At 36.5% G+C, this 23,744-nt stretch overlaps 1 long non-coding RNA gene across 1 annotated transcript; it reads left to right on the top strand.

Annotated features, from left to right (window-relative positions):
- The first annotated feature begins 226 nt into the window (after positions 1-226).
- Positions 227-21,537, top strand: LOC113461338 (uncharacterized). The gene is made up of 3 exons (XR_015968675.1): positions 227-667; positions 1,753-1,786; positions 21,433-21,537. It is a non-coding gene; the product is annotated as an uncharacterized LOC113461338 (long non-coding RNA).
- The last annotated feature ends 2,207 nt before the right edge of the window (positions 21,538-23,744 follow it).

The following is a 23,744-nucleotide window of genomic DNA, read 5'->3' on the forward strand; positions in this document are numbered from 1 at the left end:
TTGGGGAAAAGGGCGAAAAGAATCGAGTTTTAGGGTGAGGCGGTGGGTGGTCGGGGACGGGAACGGGAGGGGAAGTGGGGCAGAAGAGGTGGGAGTGCGGCCACGTGTGCTTTATGGAGTGGGCATCAAGAAATTGATCGTTTGTGGACCGTTGGATTAATGGATCGGGTTAGTCGCGGGTTTGGTCATGGGTAGCCACCCCTACTTTGAAAGTATAAAGCTGGTCATGGGCCGAATTCGGTAAACAAATGCAAATAAAATTTAAGCCCAAAACCCGGGCCATAATTAAGAAGGGGGCAAAATCTACCGTACTGGCCTCATGTTACTATAGCTGCGCTGGCCTCATCTGCGCCGTTAAATTCAGCAACGTGCCATTCTGGCGCAAAGTGGTCGCACGGATCTCGCGCCCTCCGAGATACATGCCTCCCCCTTTCTCCGCCCGCTACTCGTTTGCGAAATTGCCTCTGAGAGAAAGCGAGACATGAGTTCGCTGGGGTTGTGGTTGATGCGGGTGGGCTCGCTTCGCCTCGCCTGTGTCTGGTTCGGATTCTCGGACATATGGGCTCTCCTCCTCGCTGTCTTTTCCCAAACCCAGAGTGTATTCTCTCTCTGCCCCAGAGTATAGATCGATGCAGTTCGGCAAATCTCCTGTCAATGTTCTCTTAATGTAAGACATGGTTGTGAAGAGGGGATCCCTTATGTAAAAGTTGGTCCTGATAAAGGATAGGCCTTTGGGAATCTTCTAGTTAGACTTGAAATATTATGGTTTCCATGATACTTTTTGACACTTTACATTGCCAAACTATCATTAGACAATCTTTTTATGCGAGTGCTTTGTGATCTCACATCTCTGGGAGTCTACAATTAATTTAGCTGGGGGTCTTGTTGATGTTATTGTACTGCAGGACAAGTGGCTAAACTGCTTATGCATGTATACCTTAAGCTACACATAGACATACAATTATTATGTAAGGTATGGATGTATTGCTTTATGAGGTCATTGGATGTTAGTGTCATAGTGAGTACAAGTCTTTTAAAAATGAGGTCAGACATTGAGCACATTTCTAAGTCAAGAAGGCTTTGTTGAGGGATTTGGTGTATTTTTATGACCAAGTGTCATGTTGAATAATTTCATAACTTCGTATATAGCATCTCGACGTTTAGGTCACAAATAATTCTAAAGAGTAGCATGCTGCATGATACAATCTTCTTGATAATAATTAATTAAGCATCTTTAAGTCCTTTCAGTGTTGTGTTCCTTATTCTTTGAACTTCTTATAATTGCTGTTTTGTTAATGTAATGGAGATAACTAACTGGTCAAAGTCTGGTATGCTGGACAGCTTATATTGCTAATTACACCTTGTCAGCAGTCTGTGTGAGGCACTGAGAAGTTTTCAGTCATTAAGCTTGCTGGATTTTTCATTTTCTGGGTGCATGAGTAAATTTACATCAATTGTTCACTTTGTCTAAGCAAATAGTGCTCATCTCCCATGCAATATTGGACCTGCGCTTTATTTCTTTTGTTTCATGAATGATGATTACAATTACTTCTAACTGGAATATAGTTTTATTTGCAATGACCGATCTTCATGGCCGAACGTTTGGAATTTGGACTCTTCTGACCTGCACTCTCTGTTTTCTTTGTGCATGTAACCTTGAGAATAAGCCTCTTTATTTAGCTACCTTTTTATCATTCATTTATGCCTTCAGTCGTTTTCTTACTGAATATTTGATAAACCATATGATGGCAGTTTCAAATCTTACGACCATTGGAATATTTTTCAGGTACCTCAACTATCATCTTTCTACCGCATCGTTCAGTTCTGTTTGTTAAGTTCTACACATTCCATTGCAAACATATTTTTTCATTTTATTTTCCATATATGATAAAGCTTTGAGTTATGATGCTCAAAGGCAAGCCAATTTACATACCAACTTGTATGTTTTAAGTATGGAACTTCATATTTTAAATTTTTAATTCATGATAATGGCAATACTCACCGAGTGCCTTTATCTTATGAAAATATGCTTAACAACACTTCATAGATTCTAAAAATTTTCACCTTAAGTTGCCCAATTATATATGTCGAGAATAGTGATAGATTCTCTTTTCTTTCCTTGTAAACTTTAATTATTGTCTCATAAGACTAAAAGAAAATCTTAAATCAAAGATATACTATTCTCTGTTGTTAACTAACCACTAGACCCTAAAAGCTTAAGCTATTGGGAAAGACAGTCAACCATGTATATCAGGCCACCTACTCCATGCACATGAAGGCAGGAACAAGTTAAGAAGGACTAGACTCGGAACAAGTCAAGAGAAGAAAAGATTCATGAAAATAAATGGGTGGTATGAAAAAAAATTAGCCTGAATAGGTTTTGAACCCTTGACTTTGAGCTCTGATGCCATGTTAACTAACCTCTGGACCCCAAAAGCTCAAAAAAATAAGCAGGTGGTGTGAAGAAAAATTTGGCCTGAATAGGATTTTATCCTATGACTTTTAGCTCTGGTACCATGTTAACTAACCACCAGACCCAAAAGTTTAAGTTTTTGTGATCTAGTGGTAACTTGACATGGTATAAAGGTCAGGGTCAGCGGAACCGTCTCGAACCGGATGGTTCCGGCCATTTCGAGCCGTTCTGGAGGCTGACCGGCACGGTTCCAGCAATGAAAACGAAATCCGTTGCTGGAGAGAGAGAAGAAGAAGGAATGAGAGAACAAGAGAGAGCAAGCAGAGGAGGAAGGGAGAGGAAGGAAGATAGAGGGAGGTGGAGGTCGGCGAGCCGCGCGGAGGATGCTCCTCCAGGCTCCGTGGCCGAAAAATAGGGTCGGACCCCTGTTTCGAATGAAATAGGGGACTCGCCTTGTTTTTCGGTCGTGGAGGTTTCCTCTGCCTCTTACCCGAATTGCCAGCCTCCATCCCTCCCCCTTCTCTCTTTCTCTTTTCCTCTCTCCCCCGCCTCCTCTACTATATCGGTACAGGCCCAGCACGGCACGGGCCCATACCAACTCGTCCCGTGGGATAACCGGTATAGTGTCCGATACTGGTTCTACCGATATTGATAGAGGTCATGGGTTAAAATTCCATTCAGGCTAATTTTACCCATTTATTTTCTTAATTCTTTTCTTCTCTTGACTTGTTCTTGGTTGAGTCATTCTTGGCTCGTTCTTATCTTGAGTCGTTCGTGACTCACTTGTGCCTTCACGTGCATGGTCCGAGTTGCACATGAGGTGGGGTATTGAGGCCTGTTACATTATTGACCCCCTTTCCTAACAGTTTAAGGTTTTGGGGTCTATTGGTAGGATAACACCTGCATATACTACAATGCTGTACACTAAAGACATTTCCTGGTTAACCTGCAATCTGCAATCATATCTGTTGAAAACATCTAACCTAGAATTATATGTTGAATAATTGTTTTTTTTTTCAAATCACTTTAGCTAATCTACTTCAGCAAGTTTTAAAGTCCATTTTTCTTATTAATTCTATAGACATTCCTAAAATGTTTTCACATGGGCTAACCTTCCACTACTGATATATGAAGTAGACAAAACCAACCCAGCAAGCTAGCATGAGCTACCACCAAATGGTGTCAACAAGCATCATCTGTGTCAGGATCAAGCGCTACCATTACACCAAAATCGACTGGTGTTAGTGAAGGCGCAACTCTATTTCCTTAAACCCCACCAAAGGCAGGGCCAGGAGTCGACTCCGACCAGGCCTCGCCCACCCCGGACTCCGACCTGGCCTCGCCATGGGTTCAGGGACCCTCGGGTATAACCCACCTACTAACCAAGCCATCGCCGTTGGCAGGCGGCAGGACATGCTGACAGTGACCCTCCCTGTACTACTCAGGGACCCCACAAGGTATGGCCCGCACAGTGGCAGAATATGTCCAACATTCCCTCCCCCCCAACGCGATGCCTGGATTTCGAACTCGAGACCTCTGACTTTGATACCAGTTGTCAGGATCAAGCGCTACCATTACACCAAAACCGACCGGTGTTAGTGAAGGCGCAACTCTATTTCCTTAAACCCTACCAAAGGCAGCGCCACGAGTCGACTCCGACCAAGCCTCGCCCACCCCAGACTCTGACCTGGCCTCGCCATGGGTTCAGGGACCCTCGGGTATAACCCACCTACTAACCAAGCCATCGCCGTTGGCAGGCGGCAGGACATGCTGACAGTGACCCTCCCTATGCTGCTCAGGGACCCCGCAAGGTATGGCCCGCACAGCGGCAGAATATGTCCAACAATCTGCTAGTATTGGCGTGGCATGAATTGAGAGCTTGTAATTGTTTAAATAAATTATATGATAGACATTAAACAATAAAAGGTAAAAGGAAATCATGAGTTTATGTTTTCCATTTAGGAATTCTTGAAACCGAATTCTGCTTTCTTAATACTTGTCCAACATCTTTGACATTCCACCAAATCTGGCAAAATTCAGTAGATAAAGTTTTAATAAAGGTCAAATTACATTCTTAAGCACATCCATGCCAAATGTCAACTTTGATTTGCAGAAAAAGCAAACTTCATGTTAGTCTTTTATAATTAAGTATCGTGTACGACATATCTGAACAGACGTATGCATGAGCATGAGTGCGCAAGTTACTAGCAAAATTAGCTAGTTCTTAGTATATGTTCTGCGTGCATGCATGCATTTACTATAAGCATGGATGTGCATGTGTTAGTAACAAGCATAGCTAGATACTTCATGGTTGAGTTGGTGGAGGACGGAGCCATTTCTTCATGTTTGCGACTAACTTATTAGCTGTCACTTGTTCCAGACCATTGTTAATGTAGCTATACACGTGTGTTCTTTTTCTAGAATACTTAACAGATGAATTGTGAAACATATCTCTTAACGTTTTAGTCATTGATTGGGTCCTTTCTGATGGCTAAAAAATTAGACAGAAAGACACTGAATAAGGTGTACATTTTTTAGGTTAGGTTTTATCCTGTGGATATGGATCTAGCAACTTTATGAGGGCACCTGAAAGCATATTTCTCAATGCACGGTAATATGAGATCGAACTTCAGGGTACTGTAATCTTTCATCTTGTGCTTTATCACTGTCAAATGATAGTCGTTTTATATCTCCTTTCACAGTTACGCAATTAAAATTAATTTGCTAGTTTGTCTCTCATTCTTAGAGTTTTTGTTAGCCATAAGGCCATGACACAACTACATCTTGATTTAGCTTTGCTTCCTTAACCTTCAATATTGACCTTCAGTTAATCCCTTGGAAGATGAGCCATCATTGAGTAGTCAAACTCCTCGACAATCCAGAGTCTTGCTTTCTCAATAAGTGCCCATATATAGAGCAAATCTCCAACTAAGTCTGATATCATCAATAGGCTTAGGAGTAAGGAAAGACTGTGACCAGAAAGCTGTTATGGAATATAGTGTTTTACATGCCCCTTTCCCTCTTAAAGTGGAGGCACAATAATGGCCTTTTTTTTTCCTTCCGCCCTTAAACATTACAGTGGTGACTCAGGTCTCCCTATTTCATCATAACATACCCCTCAGCTAACAAATTATTCAAAGTTATCCTGAAACTTCATTACCCAGCAAATTAGAGTCTTAAGGGTTTTGGGCATAAACTCTCTCCAACTCGGAAGAAATCTCTTTTGTCTCCACCATCTGCTTTTTCATAAGATCCTTTTGATCCAGAATAGAGCATGCATATCCTTTAGTCTTTAAGGTCTCCACCCATGAACCCCATCAATTTATTTAGTTTTCACCTACACATTTGCATATGCACAGGTAAAAGAACCAAAACCAATTTATCTATCTACACATTTTTAGAGGTGGGCATTGGGCTGGGCCGCCCATGGCCTGGCACGGCCCAGCACGAAGCGGGCCGTGCCAGGCACGGTCCGCTTGCTACAGTAACGGGCCGTGCCTAGCACGGCCCATAAAAGGGGGCCGGGCTGGGTTAAGAATTTCTGGCCCGCGGGCCGAGCCCAGCACGGCCCATAAGGGCCTGGGCTGGCACGATTCGTGGGCCAAGCACGGCACGGCCCGCGAGCCAGCCCGGCACGGCCCATAAGGGCCTGGGCTGGCACGATTCATGGGCTAAGCACGGCACGGCCCGCAAGCCAGCCCGGAACGGCCCATAAGGCCTGAACTGGGCCTGGGCCGGGCCAGGCACGGCTCGTCCCCCTTAACATAAATGGGAATAATTTTTTTAATAAATTAATAAATATTGGGAACTAAGGATTTATTAATATAAAGCCACCTTAATGGTGGGGGGTTTGGCATAGACCCCTACTAGTTTATTAATTTAAATCAAAATGGTACATGAAGGGAGGTTTGGATCTTGGTCTGACCTCCAAAATACAATAAGAAAGGAGAAAAAATAGAGATGACTCACTTTAACAATTAAAAAAATAAAAATATACAATTATAAAAAATTAAGAAATAAAAATAAATGATCAAAATCTTACTAATCATCAGTATTCACTATTCAGTAGTGTTTGTATCATCATCATCAGAGGATGTTGTATCATGTCCACCTTTATCTTGAAGTCTCGCCTCAGCATCCAACCAATCTTGGAAGCAGAGAAGCATCTCAACCGTTTCGCCAGTCATCCTACTTCTCTTTTCGTCAAGAACACGCCGACCTGCACTAAAAGCAGATTCCGATGTTACTGTGGACATCGGCACCGCTAAAATATCGCGTGCAATTGCAGACATAACAGGATATTGATTTTTAACACTCTTCCACCAAGATAATACATCTATTCTCTCTATTTGATTTTCATCATATGCAGACTGAAGATCATTTCGTAAATAAAATTCTAGTTTACTACTTAAAGATGAAGAAGATGAAGATGAACTTGAAGCATGTGTGTATTTTCTCTGTGCAATGAATGAAAAAATAGATGACGAACGAGAACTACTAGAAGAAGAAATAGAGCTTTGTACGGAGAATCTAGATCTACGAATTTTTTTCATCATATATAGCATAAATATCATAAAGAAGTTGTTTTACCTCAATTTTAGCAGGTTCAGGATCTTGAATTATATTTTCACAATATGCATCAAGTAAAATTAGTACGTCATTCAATTTAACTCTTGGATCAAATACAGCAGCTAAGTTATGCATAGGACATATCTTGTCCCAATACTCATTCCATTTAGATTCCATTTGTTCAATAATAGGCATTAAAACATCATCCTATCTATGTTCTGCAAATTTTTGACTAATCATATATGCTTGTTGTAAAAATGAACATGAAGTTGGATAATAAATACCAGAAAGAACATTAGTAGCATTATAAAAACTAAGCAAAAAATCTTCCAAATTTTTTTCTTTATTCCAATCAATTTCAATCAATGTAAAGTCTAATCCACGATCATTAATATATGCACTTAATAAGTTTTTATATGGGTATGCATCATGTATCATGCTATATGTTGAGTTCCAACGAGTAATTACATCAAGTTTAAATTTTTTAAAACGTTTACCATGATTTATACATAGTTCCTTAAATTCTTGAAGTCTTGATCTTGAAGCATGAATAAAAGAAACTGCATTTCTAATTTTTGAAATGACACCTTGAATCATGCCCATGCCAGCTTGTGCAGAAAGATTTAAGATATGACATGCACATCTAATATGCAATAAATTTTCATTTAACATGGGATGCAATGAGTCCTTTAATAATGTAACAGCAGAATTATTATTAGATGTATTATCAAAAGTAATAGACATAATTTTATCATTAATATTATATGAACATGCAGTTTGATAAATGGCATTTGAAATTTGTTGCCCAGAATGTGGAAAATCAAAAGCACGAAAAGCAAGAATACGTTTATTTAATTGCCAATCATTATCAATATAATGAGCAGTAATAGCAATAAAACAATTACTACCTACAGATGCTGACCAAATATCAGAAGTTAATGAAACTTTTACATTTAAAGTAGAGAGTGTTTCAATTAAACTTTGTCTCATTGCTAAAAAGTTAGTCATAGCTACTCTTCTAAATGTACGCCTACTAATTCTTTTGTAAGCAGGTTGTAGGTTTAATTGAACATATTCTTCAAAATTAAAAGATTCATATAAACTAAAAGGTAATTCATCCTTAACTATCCATTTTACAAGTGATTTTCTTTGATTTTCATGATTATATGCAAAATTACCTAAAAGTGATCCCCCTTGTATATTAGGGATACTTTGAAGACGAGAATCATGCATCCTATGACTCTCTTGATGTCTTTTTAAATGGCTTGTTCCCCCACTACTACTACAATATAAAGTTTGGCACATTTCTTACATTTTGCTTTTCAGACTCCATCAACCATAATTCTATCAAATTCATTCCATACAGCACTAGTCCTCTTACGAGAAGAGGTTTGATCTTCACTCGGTTCACTGGTTCTAGAGGAACTAGGAACATGGGGTTGGGGATTAGTTTCTTCTCCCTCAGAAACAGGAGGAATGCCAAACTAACTTTCATCAAAAGATGACATATCTAAATTGATGAATGCAAAAAATAAAAACTAACCACAAGGAGGAATTGAGTAGAAGACCAGAGGTAGAGCCGAGATTTGTGAGCTTCCTCTTGTGCTCTCAACAAGGAGTGACCTTCTCTTCTCAACAAGAACCTCCTCTTGTGTAGCACTTGAACACTTGCTAAATGCAAACTAAAAATTAAATTGCTAGAAGCCTAGAGCACTTGCTAAATATTGCTAGAAGAGAGAAATAGTAGTAGTAGAGAAAGAGAGAAGAGTTGGTTTGGTGTGGTGAGAATGAGGGAGGAAAGGGGTATTTATAGGACTCCAAATATTTTTTCTTCCAAAATACCCCTCAAATTAGCCGTTTTATGACTGTTGGGAGGGGTATTTTGGGTAAAAACCAAAAATAGCCGTTATGGGTAATGGCTTTTTTTTTTTTTGTTGCCAGACGGGCCGTGCCAGGCACGGCCCGTAACGGCTATTTTTTTGTTGCCAGACAGGCCGTGCCAGGCACGGCCCGTCTCGTGCCTTACGGGCTGTGCCAGGCACGGCCCATTTCGCGGCCCGTGATGGGCCGTGCCAGGCACGGCCCATCTTGTGCCAGGGCCCGGCACGGCTCACCACCCCACGGGCCTAGGGCCGGGCCAGGCTTAGCTTTTAGGCTAAGCGGGCCGTGCCTGGCTGTTGCCCAGTAGATACAACCCAAGAGGGGGGGTGAATTGGGTCTTTTAAAAACTTTTATATTGCTTTTGAAACTTTTTGATTAATTATGCTAAGTTGTACAGATGCACAGTGAAAGTTAAACTTAGCAACAGTTTGATGTATAGAACGTGACTTGATTGACTATGCTTGCAACTAAAGTATGCGCGGATAAGAGTTAAGCAAGCAATTTATCTAAGTAAGTAAGTGTGTTAGTTAGACAATGACAAGAAGCATTACAAACACAACAAACATATAGTGGTTCGGTGCACCCCAGCACCTACATCCACTCCCCAAGACCTCTTGGGAATTTCACTATAATCCTACAGATTACAGCCGGTTGTTTTACAAGCTCACAACCCAACTTGTTGTTTTACGAGATCACAACAAACTCGGTCGGTTTTCACAGGCTCACCGACTCGAACCAACCGATTGTTTTCACGGGCTCACAATCCAACCCGGTTGGTTTTCCCAAAGGCTCACCAACCACAACCTTACAACGTTGGTTTTTTCCCTTTGGCTCACCAACAAACCTTAACCCCTTGATTCAATCCCTTGATTGAATCAAGTTACAAGATATTAGAATAAAGGTTTATAACAAATCAAAGCTTCTTAAACAAGCAAATATAACAATATAAACAATAGAACTCGCAAGAACCCTTTTAGCCGTTGGAAGCGTGGGAGATGATGGTTCTTCCGATGTGGATCGCGTTGGCTTGAATGTGAGCTTTGAATGCCAAACGGGAGAGAGTAGTTGAGCACGAAATCTGTTGGAAAACTTGAAGGCGCTTGATTTCTTCACTTGAATGCACTAACTCCCTTGAACCTCTTTTTCTCTCTTCTCTCTTGAATGATCTTGTATTAGGTTGGTAAGAAGATGTTGAGAAGCACTTAAGAGGTCCCTTTTATAGCCCAAAAAGCAAATATAGCCGTTAGACACAAAAAAAGAGACGTTTGAAATTCAAATCAAACCTGAAAAAGTTGTTAGTCGCGTCCCAGGCGCTCCGGGGACGTCTCCGCGCTTTACGGGGACGTCTCCGCTTGTTTGCGCTTTTTGCATGGGGACGACTCCGCTTCTTCGGGGACGACTCCGCGCTCCGGGGACGTCTCCGCGCTTTACGGGGACGTCTCCGCCGTTATATCTCCGAAAAACAAGTCTTCTGGAATTCTCTGAGAAAGTCGACTCCGCTTTTTCAGGGGACGTCTCCGCGCTCCGGGGACGTCTCCGCGCTTTACGGGGACGTCTCCAGACGTGCCAGTTCTTCCTGTTTGTGCCAGAGACGTCTCGGAGACAACCCGGAGACGTCTCGGCTATCCCTGAACTTTTTCTTTCATCTCAAAAATTCTTCAATAAGTTCTTAAAAATCATGGGAACTTGCCTAGACATTTCTTAACAATATTCTTAATTAACCAACTAAAATCCTCAAATAACTTGTTAAGATAAAGGGAATTATGCTCTAGTGTTTTGTATTCATCAAAATCCATTAGAGGGTCAACAATCTCCCCCTTTTTGATGATGACAAAACTTGGAGTATGTGCAATATAAAATATATTGTGTTCTAGGACTAATGCATAGCTAAGTTGCATGAAGTAGAAAACATAAATATTTAAAACATACTTCATGATAATGCTTTAGATTTAATCAGCTTAACACAATCAACCTATTTCAGTTTAAGCTGAGTTGGTATTTAATATAAAATACAAAGCATTATGAGCATATACTTAGATATTTCTTCCCCTTTTTGACAACATCAAAAAGATAGTGGAACATTAAGCACAAAGATAAGAATACTCAGATATTTCTTTTTCTTATTGTACTCTGATTTGCATGTCAAGTTATTGCAAGAATATGAATCATATAACTCAAGGCAATAATGTTAGAAAAAGATTAATGAGCATAGATCAGAGCCAATTAAGATAATTCCAGAGCAGAACACATCGAATGTGATTTCAAGAAATTTTCTAATTTGATACCACAGATAGTTTTCTAATCAAGTGTAGGTGGAATCTTCCTTAGGTTAATTCAAGAAGTACCACAAATGATATTCAAGGAAAGCACGAATGGAAATCTGACCTCTCTTCAATAATAAGTGGGAAAGCTTGTTCATTTAAGACCTTTTGCCTAATCTATTAAGTATTTTATCAATAGGAGAGCAATTCAATTGATTTTCAGAGTAAAAGATCAAAACTTATATATTTGAAAGACATATCATCCTGTTGGATCATTAATTCTTAATGACTTCAAAGTTTTTTTATGATAATAAGAGCATTGGGGCACAAATACCAAAATATGAATTCATGCAATTTTTGATACATCTTAGAGCTCTTTTAAAGACTTTCTTTTATTTCTTTAGAGAATAAGCACAATTTGATACATAAAATAATAAATTGGCACAAAATTGAAGTTCTAAAGAGCAAGCCAATTAGGACTCATTAGTGAAGTTCAAAAATAGATTTTCTAAGAGATACTCAAGAAAATTTAACACATTATTCTCTCCCTTTTTCATTAAATTAGAGGCTCTTAAGATTTGCAATTTGGTTCAAGAGTGATGCATGAGATATACTAACCAAGTAACACGCCTCAAGGTGTATCATACAGATTTTCAGATTTAAATTTCAGATGATACATATTGGAGAGTATTAGAATCACTTTTCATTTAGTGTTCTTTCTCTCTCCTTTAGTTATAGATTTATGCGATTAAGTTCCATAAGACCTCTCCTTCTGAAATTTTCTTTCTCCCCCTCAATTGATCATTCCATTTAAGAGTTTAGAATCCTAAGATAATGTTCAATAAGATTGTCAATCTCAAAAATATATTTCAGCTTATTTTCATAAGACTCAAGGTTTGAGATAAGATAACCTTTATAGAACTCATCTCAAGGAAATTAAAGCATGTCTTGCAATATAAGGAGGTTCATCAAAATCAATCCATAAAATTCAAAGTATGCATCAAAATAAAGTGTCTTTGGGATAGGATACTGAATATCTAAAGCTCTCCCTCAAAAGATGCATTCTTCTTTAATCATTTTAAATTGTTGAATTTCAGATTTTAGTGATAAACGTGAATAACACTGAAATTCTGTAATATCGAGAATGTAGAGTAATCTAGTATTATTCCAAAATTTGTAGTAATTACTCTTTCTAATCCTTTACGAACAAGTTATGCTTTCTCTTAATCTTAGAGAAAATGTATAGAAATATTAATCAGAAGATGATTCATTTGAAGCTCAATTTCTTTCAAAAGCATTTACATTTTCTTTCTTTTAGAGTCATTTGAGTGAACTGAAATATTCCTAGTTTTAAGATCATTCACTCTATTGATGGAAGTCTTTAATAATGTAGGAGAGAAAAACATATAGATGATCATTGAAGTATATCTATTTATAGAACTCAATTTCTTAATTATAGTTTTTCTGCAATGGATACATGAAGCATAATAAATCTTTTTAATATCAAAATAAACTCATATATTTAAAAATATTTGTTTGCAATTAAGATCATTGAAAGACACATCATTTAGACCAATATTAGTATACTTTGAAGATAAGAAATGATATGTTTCGGATGCGTATCGGAGCAATCAACCAAGGCATCAAAATTAATTCTGTTTTTCTTAAATTAAGATTTTATTTAGAAATCATATTGAGTTTAAGCTTTTATACAAAATCAGATTCTGAATTTCATAAAGATTTTCAATAGAGGCTTTTAAAGTCATAATTTGAGATATGGATCTTCCACATTGTAGCTCATCTTAAATCATTATGATTGAAGACACATATTTCACACATATAAGAGGATATTCAGAATATTTGTATTTATGTTTAGCACATTATATACCAAGGTTTGAAGGATAGAACAAACTCAATTCATTTTGCCTAAATAGAAATATCCTTCTCTTCTCCTTTTTACAAATTTATTCACCTTTCAGATTTTAACGATGATTGTGAATGACAAATCTGAAATTTCTTTTTAACAATACAAAAAAAAATTTATATAGTATTCCAAATATTCAATCAAATTATCCAAGCATGAAGCATTGTAAAACATTGAGAACCCATAAATCAAGACATCATACCATATGCACACTATATTAAGTGTTAAGTCATACATTAAAATAATAAGAACAAGCATGTCAAGGATCAAAATCAATTCTTTTCAAATAAACTCCTCCTATTTAAATATTATCTTGCATTGATTTCATCCTTAAATTATGTTTTCAAGTGATAAAAAAAACTTGATTCTTCTTATATACTTTCATTTACTTTGTCTTTCATTTTTACTTTCTTATGCTCTATACTCTATTTGCTCCCTATCCGGTGGAGTTGGGAAGGGGCACGAGGTACTACCACTAGCCTCCCTCTTGTGCCGTCCCTAATATGCCCTACACCGAATAGTTGGGTCAAATAGTGCCGGGTACTACCACTAGCCTCCCCATTGGCACCATCCCTATGATGAGCAATATAGAAAGGTTAAAATGTTTACTTCAAACTCTCCCTGTTTGAGTGTAATTAATTATAGATTTTATCCCTTCCAAATGTGCCGAATATATTATGCTTGTTTTGCTTTTCCTTAAGATTGAAGTACTTGCCTTTGCTCAGATTTTTCATCTCTTGAACAATGTCCATTTTCTTTTCTTTATCTCTCTCTCTTTTTGTTATTCTCAAGTAATCTACATGAAAGAGCAGAATAAAGAAATAATGAAATGTATCGTATAGAGGTATATCATGCAAACACTATTTTCATTATGCCCAAGAATTCGTAGCTTCTCACAAGTCATTCTAAATCAGAGTTTTAATCATATACTTGTGTATTTCATGGTTATGATACAGCCATAGAAATATTTTAGATTGAGCAAACCATGAAACAATTTTTAAAAGTATAAGTCAGTCAATACACATATAGACATGATATCAAAAATTAATAATTAAAGAATTTAATCATGCCATAATAGGATTTAAGTTATTGACTTTGCTCAATTAATTTATGAGAAAGGTATCTAAAATTACCTATTCATTCTATATTCTTCAAGCCAAACTAGATTTCTTATGTGTGAACTTTTGGCTGAAGAAGATCCTCTCTCTTGTTTGCATGTGAATGTTTATTGTATCTTATGTGGAGGTTTCCTTCAAGTTGAAATCTCTCATTTTCTTGCTTAAAGATCCTGCATTATTAACAAAATTCTTTTCTTTCTTGAAGGAAAATTATTAGTTTCTTCAAGATACAAAACATTCATACCATATATTTCTTAACTAGATGACTCAATGTACGATATGACAATAATTGAGTGTTGAGTCATTTTACTCAAGAGATTGCCTAAATATAAGCAAGCATATGTCACTTGAACTTAAAGAGATAGTTTCATTAACCAAGATGGTTCAAAGACAAGCATGTGAAGCAATAGGAAGATTTATCAAGATCAATTCCTTTTTTTTTTATTTTCAGAATCAATTTAGCTTAGATTCTATTTGCTTAAGATAATTATCAATAAGACATGTTAGCTAAGTTTTAATCAACTTATCTTAAACGGTTGTTTCTATCAAAATTCAGATTATGATTTATTTGTTATCAATAAAATGTGATTCATTAAAGTTAGATTGAAGTCTTGCACAAGGGCACACAATGATCATACAATCTGGTCTACTAACTGTATGATAAAATAATTATTCTATCATGCTTCAATACAGCTTTAAAACAATAGATCTACTTTGCTCATCCTTTTCAAATTCTACAAGATGGGGTCATAGACATACCTTCTTCATGCCAATCTTCTATAAGAGTTGTCTTGTGGACTAACTTTGGTCAATGAAGATCCCCTTTCTTGTTTGTTTTAATTTGGAGTTTGAGAAAAAAATGTTAATTCATTCATCATACATATTTCAAACTCACCTTGCATGAGCTTAGTAAAATCTTCATATAAATCTCCATTAGTAGAACCAAGAATGATGTCATCAATGTATACTTTGAGCAAGTAAGATATCACAAATTCTTCTTTTGATGCATAGATTTATTACTTTCTGTCGAAAAGGTTGCTTAAGCTTTTATATCACGCTTTTGATGCTTGTTTCAAATCATATATTGCTTTATCATATTTGTAATGAGTGTTTTCAAATATGGTGGTTATTTAACATATATCTTCTTTAATAAAGTAAGCACATAGGAGTCCATTCTACACACTCATTTGATAGAATATAAAGCTCATAAAGCAAGCAAATGATAATGGTGATCTTTACTTCTAATCATGCAAGAATTTCATCAAGATCTATTTCATCTTTTCTTGATTTAGTCTTTTAGTAGTCATCAATTTTTCTTCATTAAGTGCATTTCTGAAAAGCTCAATTTGGTTCTAATTATTAACATGTTTTCAGATTGTTATATGTAAAAGATTAACCATATACATATATAATTTGATTTTAGTATCTTGATAATAAATCATTAGTCTCATAAAGAATAAAATGAATTGATATTTCTGCAACTAAAATCTTTTCATTGAATATTCTATATGCATTGCTTGATGAATGATATCCAAGGATAGACATATCTCTATCAGATTTGGCATTACTTTCAAGAAACCATATCAAGTATAACATATACTACTGATAAATATGAAAGATATGCAATAGTTCATTTTCTATTTTTCAGAAGATCAAAAAGAGTTTTCATCAAAAAAAATAGATTTAATAGAAATCATATGTATGACAAGCAGTGATGATAGCTTTTAAAAATCATTTAAGTAGATGACTATCATACACAATTGTCTTTTCATTTCTTCAAGAATTCTATTAATCCTATTTTACTTATGGTGTCCTTGGTGCTGAAACAATTGTATTCAATATTATTTTCTATGCACAACTTGATAAAAAATTGGTTTTCAAGACTATCCCATGATACTTTTGCAAACCTTTTTCATTTGAACCCTTTTTGTGAGTTTGTGCCAATGCAGAAAATATTTCAATTTACGTGCCAAGAACAAAGCCAGTGTAAGCTTTTGAAAACTTAGTATTGGAAACAACATCATTAGATTTAGAAATTGATTTTGTTTGTTTCCTTAGTTAACATGCATAGCAAGCTTTGACCTTTTAGAAGATAATCTAAGTAAGGCAATGACAAGGTCTTTTGAGATTAAGTACATACTAGCATGAGTTGATTTTATATGCCAAAGATGGTTTCTTTAATCTTGGTATTCATAGTGCATATATTCAAAAGCATACCAAGTACACATTATCATTTAAACAATAATGCCATGGATAAAAACTCTCAATCAAGCATATAGAGAATTCATAGAGTTATTCTTAATAAATTGTTTAATCATTTAGCAACTTATCTAATAGTGAGTAAAGTATACTATAAAATGAAATGATTTGATTATATTTCCAAAAGTATTTTCTATATCACAAAATTGATCAATACTAGCAATTCATATCAAATATTAAAGCAAAAATAATGATGAGATGCAAGGATTACTGATTTCATTATTATTATTATTTCATTTAAAATTACTTTTCATAAGTATATTTTAAGTTTCATTTTTGATGTGTGTCTAGAGCACCCATTTGTATGAAGGTTCTATTTGTTCCATGGGTATCTTGGCACATCTATGTCTACATCCTCATATTTTCATTTTAGGTACCCAAGCTTGCTTGGGTCCTTGAGAGTTAGGACATATGGTTCCTTTTGGAACCCATATCTGTTTAATAGTAATAACCTTACCATTTGATTTAATTATACTAGAACGATAGGTAAAGTTGTTATTCCCACCCTTTTCATTTTTGAAATAAGTTATCTTATTTAATGGTTTGTTTGGTGAATTAATAACCTTTTTCTCTAGAGATTTATTGTTAAGTAAAGAAGTCAAGCCAAGTTTTGATTTATCATAAGTAACATATTGGCTTTCAAACATCATTTTTAATCGTTCTGAACTTACGGTGAATTTGTTAATAAAAGATTTTAATTGATTAATTTCTTTACTTAAGTTTTGATTTTCTTTAATTAAGCTATGATTTTTCTGAATCAATTCTTCTGAAAATGACCTTAAGCTTTCATTTTCAGAATTTAGTTTCTTAAGATTTTTATTCTTTACAGTTAATTTTCTACATTCACTATACAAATCATGAAAAGCATTTAATAATTCATCATAAGAGAATTCTTCTTGAAAATCATTTGAGGTAAGAGTAGATTCAGATTTTACCTTGTCTTCTTGTGCCATAAAGCACAAGTTGGTTACCTCTTGTAGTTCCTTGGAGCTAATATCATCATTGTTGCTCCTAACTTCTATTTTCTTGCTAGACTCTTTCTTGGTCAAGGCTCTCTTCCTTTTTACCTCTTTCTTCCTTTCTTCTTGCTTCCTCTTCTTCTTTGTCTTTAGGAAGCTGATTTGCCTCGGAGTCGACTCGGACCTTATTGGAGTCGACTCGGTGAACTTGAGAGTCGACTCTGAGATACTTGGAGTCGACTCGACTGAGGGAGATTCAACACCCTTTTCTGCAGTCTCATTGTTAGTATATAATTGAAGCACATGTGAGCTAGTCTGAGATTTATCATAAACATTTTCTAAAGTATCCCAGATCTCCTTAGCAGATAAGCATGCAGAAATTTCATTAAAATTTGTTTCTTTAATAGCACAGTATAATATGTTCATAGCATTAGCATTCAACTGTGCTAAGTCCTTTTCATTAAAAGTTTGAGAGAGTGTGTGAAGGTCATTTATTATGATTTTCCATAAGTAATAGTTTTGTGATTGAATAAAAACGCGCATGCGTATTTTCCAATGTGTATAGTTTAAGCCATTAAATAGTGGAGGTGTATCAATTGATTGTCCTTCTCCTAGAAAACTATCTATTTGAGTTGTCATGATCTTTGGCTCTAGTCGGTTAAGACTACAAATAATATTTGAGCACCTGCTCTGATACCACTTGTTGCCCAGTAGATACAACCCAAGAGGGGGGGTGAATTGGGTCTTTTAAAAACTTTTATATTGCTTTTGAAACTTTTTGATTAATTATGCTAAGTTGTACAGATGCACAGTGAAAGTTAAACTTAGCAACAGTTTGATGTATAGAACGTGACTTGATTGAATATGCTTGCAACTAAAGGATGCGCGGATAAGAGTTAAGCAAGCAATTTATCTAAGTAAGTAAGTGTGTTAGTTAGACAATGACAAGAAGCATTACAAACACAACAAACATATAGTGGTTCGGTGCACCCCAGCACCTACATCCACTCCTCAAGACCTCTTGGGAATTTCACTATAATCCTACAGATTACAGCCGGTTGTTTTACAAGCTCACAACCCAACTTGTTGTTTTACGAGATCACAACAAACTCGGTCGGTTTTCACAGGCTCACCGACTCGAACCAACCGATTGTTTTCACGGGCTCACAATCCAACCCGGTTGGTTTTCCCAAAGGCTCACCAACCACAACCTTACAACGTTGGTTTTTTCCCTTTGGCTCACCAACAAACCTTAACCCCTTGATTCAATCCCTTGATTGAATCAAGTTACAAGATATTAGAATAAAGGTTTATAACAAATCAAAGCTTCTTAAACAAGCAAATATAACAATATAAACAATAGAACTCGCAAGAACCCTTTTAGCCGTTGGAAGCGTGGGAGATGATGGTTCTTCCGATGTGGATCGCGTCGGCTTGAATGTGAGCTTTGAATGCCAAACGGGAGAGAGTAGTTGAGCACGAAATCTGTTGGAAAACTTGAAAGCGCTTGATTTCTTCACTTGAATGCACTAACTCCCTTGAACCTCTTTTTCTCTCTTCTCTCTTGAATGATCTTGTATTAGGTTGGTAAGAAGATGTTGAGAAGCACTTAAGAGGTCCCTTTTATAGCCCAAAAAGCAAATATAGCCGTTAGACACAAAAAAAGAGACGTTTGAAATTCAAATCAAACCTGAAAAAGTTGTTAGTCGCGTCCCAGGCGCTCCGGGGACGTCTCCGCGCTTTACGGGGACGTCTCCGCTTGTTTGCGCTTTTTGCATGGGGACGACTCCGCTTCTTCGGGGACGACTCCGCGCTCCGGGGACGTCTCCGCGCTTTACGGGGACGTCTCCGCCGTTATATCTCCGAAAAACAAGTCTTCTGGAATTCTCTGAGAAAGTCGACTCCGCTTTTTCAGGGGACGTCTCCGCGCTCCGGGGACGTCTCCGCGCTTTACGGGGACGTCTCCAGACGTGCCAGTTCTTCCTGTTTGTGCCAGAGACGTCTCGGAGACAACCCGGAGACGTCTCGGCTGTCCCTGAACTTTTTCTTTCATCTCAAAAATTCTTCAATAAGTTCTTAAAAATCATGGGAACTTGCCTAGACATTTCTTAACAATATTCTTAATTAACCAACTAAAATCCTCAAATAACTTGTTAAGATAAAGGGAATTATGCTCTAGTGTTTTGTATTCATCAAAATCCATTAGAGGGTCAACACTGGCACGGCCCGTTTAGTAACAGGCCGGGCCAGGCACGGCCCGTTTAGTCTGTGGCCCGGCGGGCCTGGGCCGGGCCGGGCCTGGCACGACCCGATGCCCATCTCTACACATTTTGCTGAATTTACCATTCTTTTGTTTTATTTTAGGAAGTCTCGCACATCAAGTTTTCATTGTCTCTCACATAGTCACATGCACTAATATTAGGAGGGGCCAAACACATGGTGAGATTGCACTTGTTAGTTATTCAGTTGCCTATTGTTTTGTCTTTACTGCTATTGCATAGGGTGAAGCAGAAAATATTAAAAAGGCCTTAGCCAATCATATCAAAAGTGGCTCTCCAAATGTTGCGAGTTTAGCAGAGAAGGCATTGTGGCCTAGAAACATAAGAAGACTGATCTGCATTCCTCCTGATGCGTTTAAACTTTGTCCACAGTAGTCTAAGAACAATGATCTAAGTTAACATATCAGAAAACAGTACATGCTTGTGTGATGGAAAATACTAATCTTCTCTTTGAGCCTGCTATAAATTGAAGCTTCTTATTAACCAGCTTGCTTAGGCTCATAAAATGCTTGGACACCAAGTAATGAATATCTTGGCTTTACTAAAACATGTTGCTAATTATATGGCTATGTGACATAAAATGTAACCACAAACTCCAATTCAGGTTATAAATCTCTATTTTGTTATGGTGGGTGCTAGCTTGATTAATTTTTGGCATGTAATGTGAACCGAAAGATGAAATGCTATTTTCATATCAGTGTTGGATTCTAATGCGATCAGGTTAGATCTTTATTAATTGAGTCAACTTAGATCACCTTCTTCCTTCATACTTTCTTTTGTCTACTTCAGTGAGTAGAGGTTTCTTGTCCTGAGCAAGCTGACATCAAGTCCCCCTCTTTGTATGGTTGTGGTCAGAAAACTGTGGAGACTTGTGCTCTATTGCTCCCTCTCCATAGGTTTGCTGTGATCATTTTTGTTAAAGATCTCTTGCAAGCAATCATGAGCCCTGATGTATTCAAGAGATATATCGTTTACTAGGGAAAGAAAAAGAAACAAAATCAGAGGAAACATTTAGAGATCATCATGAATTATATTTGTGTAAACTCATATGCAGTTCTGTAATTAATGCGTGTTGGAGCCAGATTCACCAAGGAAAAAAAATACAATTGGGGGACCCATTCCTAGAAATTTTCTTAGAGTAGTCTCTCTCTCTCTCTCTCTCTCTCTCTCTCTCTCTCTCTCTCTCTCTCTATATATATATATATATATATATATATATATATATATATATGAATTCTATTTTCTACTTGAGAGTTTTTGAACTATGTTGTTTTCAGCATCTTTTTTTTTTTTTGGCATTGTTTACTGAGTTAATATAATACATACTGATAACTCCTCCATGCATTTCCAATATTCGAGTTTATCAGCATGTTTCTACTTGTAGACACTTTTAAGCTTGTCCTATTTTGAGTCAGTTTGGTTATCCATTTAATTAATATTGGTCATGTATGAGTTCTCATCCATGGCCAAGCAACCTACTTCCAAAGATGGCATAAACTATCCATATAAAATTAAAACTGAGGCAACTGATTCAACAACAAACAGTAGGGAGGTTGGTGAGACTTTGCTTCTTGGTCTGTTATAATTACATAACATTTCTTAATTTTGTATTTGTTTTGTTGGATATATCCTTGAACTAGTAGTTATCCCTTCACAAGGATAAAAATCTGTTCTCTTTTAGCTTGAGACATTGTTTTTCCTGTCTTTTAGCTTGTAATATTTTTTTCCTTGTCTTTTAGCTTGTTATGTTGTCTTTCTTATTCTTTTAGGCACATCAATTGTGTGGATGTTATTACAGTGGAATGCACATCAACCTCGGGCTACTTTGAAGCTAGAATGAACCGGTTTCATACAACACAGATGGACTCAGATACTTATTAGGTCATTCTATTTGTTAATCTTGGCAGCATACTCACAGTTACCCAAGATTATTATCATCTTGTACTCTTCCTCGACATGGATTTTCGCATGTGTATTTCCAGAGAATTTTCGTACAAAGTCTAAGACTTTTCAAGGAATGCTGTCATGTGTTTGCAGTTGTTTTAAAAATTAAAATACAACATCCTTTGTTGCTTTTAAAGATTGCTTTTAATCTAGTATTCTGCTGTAGATTCTGGATTTAATTTTGTTGGTTGGATTGCATGCCCCCTCTTAATCTGGATCTTAGTTTGCTTTGCTTGAAGCAGATAGGCTGCAAGTATATCACATAAGAATACTTATATATAGCATCCATATCATCTATATACAATCCTCCAATCAGCAGCTAGTTATACTTAACAATATCTTATAATCATCAAATATGTTGGCAACTTGTGAAATGCTTCTCAAGCTTTTCATGGAGCCTGCTTATTTATTATATGGTTGTTCTGTGATCCATCTTTATGGGATGAGACTTGATTGCTGTCATTGTTAGTTTTGTTATCACTTCTATTAATGGTTATGAAGGTTTTCAGATACAGCCAAACTCAAAGAATGCAATATCCATCAGTCATTATGAAATTAGATGCGTTCCGCTGATTAAAGGTATTTATACCCACATAACGTTGGATTTTTTTTTTCTAATTGTGATTAGTAGTCTTTTGCATATGATCTCTGCATGATGTACCCAAGCTTGCAGTCCAAGTTTGGTCTCGCAAAGAAGAAAACGGATGAAGTAATATGATTAGCTCTTTCCCATGCTGAAAGCAAGAGCTCTTTTCATTAACCATTATTTTCTTAAAGTAAGTGGGTCTTCTTTGTATCTCTGAAGAAGCTTTGACTGATATAGCTTTGCTTTTGCGCCATCAAGACAGAATTGTCGAATCTGTAAATTTCATTATACAGCATCCTGGCTTTCATTGATAATGATTTCTGGATTTATTTTTGTTGACACCCAACAGAAGCTTGAATTACTGGTTGTCAATATATTATTTTTGTAGAAGACAATAATTTAGTTTCTCAGAATCATTCTATGTAGTTATTTTATCTTTACTCCCAGCATAACCAACATCATCTTTTACTGGAATAACTCGCAGTCCTCAAAAATTATCCTCTGCAAGGCTAAAATGAACCATAGGTTCCATCCATTCATTTCAAATTCTTTGGTCATGCTTTTATCATCCCACTCTATTTGTTTCTTTTGAAAAGTTCAAACCAATCAAGCATTTCTTAAAGTTCACAAAATCAAGTACAACAGGAACGTAGGCCTCAAAACATAGAGACCTAAAAACAGATTACTTCTTTTTTCCCGTTTACAAGATACCTCAAAACATAGAGACCTGTAAATCCTGAGTTCCATACAACAGGTTGCTGCAGAGAATTTGCCAAATGCTAATTTCCAGGCTTCCTTCTATCTACTAATTTCATAACAGAAATGCAAGGTTTGGTGGCTTTTTGAACTTGGATATGCCTAAATACAAGCCTTATAGCTGATAGCAATCCTATCAAATTGTGTACAATGAGGGCCTACCTTACCCCACCTCAGCCTTAAAGGTTAAATTAACCTACTAGGTCTATAATCAGCCAACCATAACCATTTTCAGAAGCTGCATAATCTCCAATTATTTCCTGCAAGCACATGTATTTGAAATCTGTACATCATTGGCTTTGAACCTCAACCCATCTCCACAAGGAGCAACAAGAGTTGGGACTATATGTGTATCAACCAATTATTGATGATTGAATTTAATCCTCTTCATTTTAGCCGTGGGAATTTTGCCAAATCCAACAATTGACTGTTCAATTCTTTCTTACAAGAGATGAGAGGAAGAGATCTTCAACTTATAACTGAAGTCGGCAAGACATGCCGAGTAAGCCAAACCTCATACTCTTTTATAGTAGGAACGCAGAGTCAAACTAGCATATAACCCCCATGGGTAGGATACAAGTTTTTTCTTATTTTTCTTAATGCAATATAAATTAAATAACAGAATTAAAATAAAATATAATAAATATAAGAATTTAATTGTTTTTTAAAAATAAATTTTTGATCTTGGTATATAATATGTTATCGATATGCAAAATTCTACTGGTACTTGTATATCTATCAGTATAGCAAAATAATATATTATTGCAGGATAATAAAATTATGATCCACTCTCTA

This window comes from Phoenix dactylifera, chromosome 9 (genome assembly GCF_051530095.1).
Source record: "Phoenix dactylifera cultivar Ajwa chromosome 9, Ajwa_hap1_PhDact_Kaust_v1.1, whole genome shotgun sequence".
Lineage (NCBI taxonomy): Eukaryota > Viridiplantae > Streptophyta > Magnoliopsida > Arecales > Arecaceae > Phoenix > Phoenix dactylifera.